We start from the raw sequence: 5354 nt of genomic DNA, 5'->3' as shown, positions 1-5354 counted from the left end.
TTATTTCTGGGCGTGTCTGTGAGAGAGTTTCTGGATGAGATCAAAATTTGAATCAGACTGAATAAAACAGAGGGCCCTCCCCAATGTGGGTGGGCCTCATCCAATCCACTGAAAGCCTGAATAGAAAAAAAAGAAAGGCTGAGTAAGAAAGAATTCTCTCTCTCTGACCATCTTCAAGATAGGGACGTAGCTCTTCTCCTGCCTTTAGACTCAGACTGAAGTTTATACCATTGGTTATCCTGGTTCCCAGGCCTTCAGACAGACTAGAGCCACGCTGTTGGCTCTATCGGCCTTTATAGTCACATGAGCCAGTGCCTTCTTATAAATTTCTGTGTTTCTCTCTCTGTATCTGTCTCTCCATCTCTCTCTGTTTGTGTGTGTATCTAACCTTGTCTCTATGCCATATCACTCAACCTCACAATACAGAAAGCCAGATTTTCCACTGTGTCTCTTACACTTAGAACAAAAGTAGACACCCTCTTCTATGTGCTTCTGGGAAGGTTTGAGGTTTGCCTGGCTCCAAATAGCTTATCCAAGGAAACATCTTCCATTTCTCACTGCTATGTCTACCCAAAAGAATATCGAAGGCTGCTGTGGCTGCAGCTGTGGCTGAGCAAATGGAAACAGTTTCCAGAAAATAGTTAGTATGTCATAGTTCTGCATTGGCCCTTCTTCTTTCTAGAATTGTACGGGTGCATTCAGTACTTTCTATGTGCTAGGCACTGAGTTAGATTTTCTGAACATTAGCTCATTTATTCTTAACAGTTTTGTGAAGTCGCCACTAATATTCCAGATTTACATGTGAGAAACTTGAAGCTTGGGGAAGCAAAGGAGCTAGAATTTAAACTCAGGTCTGTCTGAATGAAGAGCACACCTTAGCACCGCATCATGATGGACAGCTTTGTTAAGATCTGACACTTGAGTGAGTTTGGAAGGACTCAGTTTGGTGAGAAAAACCAGGTTCGTAGGCCATAACCTTTGGCCATGGTGCTAATCCAAGTCTTTTTCAACTCTTGGGGACATTGCAGAAGCAACCACAGCCATGCTACTTTCAGAGTAGGGACCATTTCTCTCCATGAAACCGGCAGAATAGATAGCTTGTCGACTGATGCCTTGGGCCACAGAAAACCTGCAAGCCATGTGCTCCAAAGAAAAGCCGAGTCCTCAGGAAAAGTTATCTTTTCCAGATTGTGCAAACTTTGGAGAGCTGAGCTTAGGCAGGTTAATGCAGTTTAACGCAAAGACAGCGTAGGAGGGGAAAGAAAGCAAAACTAATGAAGCTCAGCCTTTGATCTTTACTAATCAAGGCGTTTCATGAGGTACTTTATGATCATGTAGTACTCATTTCCTAATGAAAATGGTTTAAGTATGATTTTACTGGAGAGATCTAAGAAGCAGCCATCTAGGGAAGCGAGCCAGAAATTAGGTAACTCAAGACCACTCAGGAAATCAAAACAGTTACAGCTCCATTAGCCAAGTGTAATGTTTTTGGAGGGAAGGCAAAGGGGCCCAGGTAGCCAGAAATTTTCCTTGCCTTCATTCTCCCAGGGGAAAATATTAAGTACATTGCACATTCTGGGGCATCTTAATCCCCATTCTTAACCCGTATTCAGGCAGGGCTACGAGTCTCTTACCACCTTTGCACACTAGCACTCAGCTGTTTACCTTATAATAACTTGCCTTTCCACTCTTGGCAGAGCCCCACTTGCCAGATGGACACTTCATTGAGTGTACATGTTCTGGAAGGAAGGAAATGTCTCTTGGGATGTGTCTGATGGAAAACAAAGATGTCCAGTGTGTTACTCTACATTTCAATAGCACTTCGTATTTGCAGAGGGCTTTATCATAATGTTTTATTAGCGATTGCCTGCAACAACCCACCGAGAGAGATGGCGATGTTTTCACCGAGCAAACAAAATTAAGGCACATTCAGGCTAATTTGCTGCAGCCCACACAGCAAGGATTAGAAATTCTAGACCCAGAGTCACATGTTTTCAGAGCCTCACTTGTTTTAGGTTCTCTAAGGTTGCAGTTATGACTACAGACACCCAATCTGAATAGCAACTTAAGGTGGTACTCTTAAGTATCCATGCTAAATATAAATTTTGTATGAGGTGTAATAACTGCGGAAAAACCTTAAGGGTGGTTTGCCATGTTCTTCTTATTTACATGATCTTGTGTTTTTCTGGCTCTTCCAGTTGATCTTCAGAGATTCTTCTGTTATACCTCCCTGCTGCCAACTGTGAACAACCCTAATGGTCTATTTCTTGTATTTTTGTGCCACTACTCTCTCCAGCTTCACCATAATATTTATGCCACTACCCTCTCCAGCTTCAGCATAATCTTAATAAATTTCAGGTTACAAAGTTGTTCTCTCTCCTCCAAATTATTTCTGCCTTTCATTCATTTGTTGATTCAAGACATATTTCTTGTATCTACCACGTGCTCGGGGCACGGGACAAAGAGGCGATTAAAACTCAGTGCTTCCATTCATATAGTTCATAGGCTACCAACACATGGCCACATAGAGAAATCCCAACAAATGTCTTAATAATCTTGGCATTAATACAGCAGAGAAGCATCTTGCCCTGCCTGCGGCTGGGGAATCAAAGAACACTGAGAGGAAATAAATGTGTTCCTAATTCTTAATCCCAATTTATCACACAATAATTCATGTATCTGGTGATTAATAACTTAGAACTTACTGTGTGTATGTCCAGAGTGAGAACATAAGACATTACATAAAACACTTCTCTGTGACCCCGAGGATTTTACTATATAGGCGAGAAGAATGGACATTTCTACAAAACCAGAAGATATCCCTGTCTCATTGATATTCATCTTTCTACTACTTAAACATTTTTTATCTCTCACTTTCAGTGTTTGTTTTTGTTTATATTGTATGGACTAGTGAGGAACTAGTTCTTAGAAAGATAAGTTTTTAATGGAAAACTTCGTGTCCTCTAGTTATTTACTATGAAGCTGAAAGGAATTTGCAGAGACTCTTTGAATTTGCTTTTTTCCCCCAAAATGGGAATTATGAATAATATTAATATTATAAGAGTATTATGAGAATCAAACTACAAGGATGCTGTTACAAAAAGTATTTTTCAAACTTTAGCCTGCTCACTGTGTGAATGGTAGTTAGATTAATGTAAGTATAATGTATATTTAAAAAAATTTTAATTTAATTATTTGCAAATTCATAAATAAAAATGTTATTACATCTGTTTCAAATAAGATAGATCATGAAATGTTTCATAATCTTGAATTTGCTTGCATCATGTGCTCTAAATAATTTGTACAGTGTTAGTAGCTCTCGGAAGGCATCGAAAATCAGATTTTTAAATTTTTGGAAAAGATTCTAGAAATTATTAAGTAACAATATCTCCCATTTTTTGCGATACGATAGCTGGGACTTAACTAGGGTCGTAGAATGTATGAAACACAGTTGTGGAATTAGAGCTCATGTCTGCTGAGTTCTCATGCATCACATTTTATTTGTTGCATTGGGTTAATTTCCTAGTGGAGGCAATTTACTTAGGTTATATCAAGCCAAGGCAAACAAGATTCTGTCTGTGTGATATGTGATCTAAAGGGTTTTATTTCTCTGCTGTTCTGCTTTACTTAGCACCACGTTATACACGAGATGGAGTAGGAAACACGTTGGCACCAAGAATAAGGGACTCTCATAGGGTAGTCATGGAAACATGTCCCATTATGAAGTCCCAGAAGCTTGAATCACTTATCCCTGGGAGCTCGATTCACTGTCATCAGGTGTCCTCTCGCTCCCTGGCATGTGTGCGTGCACAAACACACAGATATACACAGACACACATGCATACACGAGATGGAGTAGGAAACACGTTGGCACCAAGAATAAGGGACTCTTATAGGGTAGTCATGGAAACATGTCCCATTATGAAGTCCCAGAAGCTTGAATCACTTATCCCTGGGAGCTCGATTCACTGTCATCAGGTGTCCTCTCGCTCCCTGGCATGTGTGTGTGCACAAACACACACACATACACAGACACACATGCACACACGTGCGCGCGCACACACACACACACGCACACCCCAAAAGTCTATGTGAAATGATCTTCTGAAGTGGAAGAGGTGGGCATTTATTCATCAGTTCTCATTCCAAACTGGTCAAGAGTTGTCACCCAGGAGATAATTTACTCACACATCCAGATATAATGCCTGGTAGTTTTAGATAGAAGACCCACATCATAGTGTCAGGCAAGGCCCAGGGCAGAAAGTGAACAATGTGCACTAAAGCCGTAGTAGGTTTCATCAGGCTACCCCTAAACTAAGCTGCTGCTGAGGCCATGGCGGGAACAGAGTGTGCCAGGAAGAGGGCAAACATAAGAGGTCAGACCTTATGACGAATCATATATTCTTCTGTAAAAGCACTAATATAATACTTACTATACATCGTATATTCTTCCATACAAACACTAATATAGTAATATTAACTATCCATCATACAGTCTTATATATTAACACTGACATAGTATTTACCATGCATCGTATATTCTTCTGAGTGCCTTCTACATGTTAAGTCATTTAATCCTCACAGTAATTTATGATTTAGGCACTAGTACTATGTTCATTTTGAAGATCATGAAACTGAGGCAGATACATTAATTAACTTGCCTAAGTTCATGCATTTACTGAGTGATATACCGACCATTAAACTCAGGCAAGCTGGCTCCCCAAACCATGTTCAGACTATATTACAGTGCCTGGGAAGTGGCTGAAGAACTGTTTTGACTTCTATGCTGGCATAAAAAGAATAACTATGAAAAGATACACCTGACTCTTATTTTAACAAATGTGAGACAGTTTAGTGTAACTGTTCAGAGAATGAATTTTTGGATCAAGCAGATATTAGTTCACTTTCTCAACTTCTTGCTAACTACCTTGCACAAGCCACTTAACCCTTCATAACCTCAGTTCTTTCTTCTGTATTATGGATCATATTTATTTCATAGGATCGTTATAAGTATTTTTAAATTGCATAGAGTACTCAGTAAGTCTTTAAGAAATCAATGATAGATTAAAATTGTGTATTTTTGCAGAACTTTTATTATTTCATATGTCTCTTCCACTTCGGAAAGTCCTCTTTAAAGATATGAGTAGTCTGCAGCCATGCCACCCTGAACAAGACCGATCCTGTCTGATCTTGGAAGATAAGCAGGGTCGGGCCTGGTTAGTACTTGGATGGGAGACCACCTAGGAAGACCAGGTGCTGTAGGCGTAAAAAATAAAAAATAAGGGATTGTAAGCTGACAAGGTCCTTGCAATCTGTGAGGTCAACCAAGGGTAGCCTTGCCTAAAAAAAAAATA

General features: G+C 39.8%; 1 pseudogene; it reads left to right on the top strand.

Moving 5' to 3' along the window:
* Window positions 1-5146: 5146 nt before the first annotated feature.
* Window positions 5147-5265, top strand: LOC112483759 (annotated as a pseudogene).
* The last annotated feature ends 89 nt before the right edge of the window (window positions 5266-5354 follow it).

The sequence above is a fragment of the Pteropus alecto genome, unplaced genomic scaffold (genome assembly GCF_000325575.1).
Source record: "Pteropus alecto unplaced genomic scaffold, ASM32557v1 scaffold164, whole genome shotgun sequence".
NCBI lineage: Eukaryota > Metazoa > Chordata > Mammalia > Chiroptera > Pteropodidae > Pteropus > Pteropus alecto.
The sequence above is the reverse complement of the archived record's forward strand: the minus strand, read 5'-3'. Positions and strand labels throughout refer to the sequence as shown.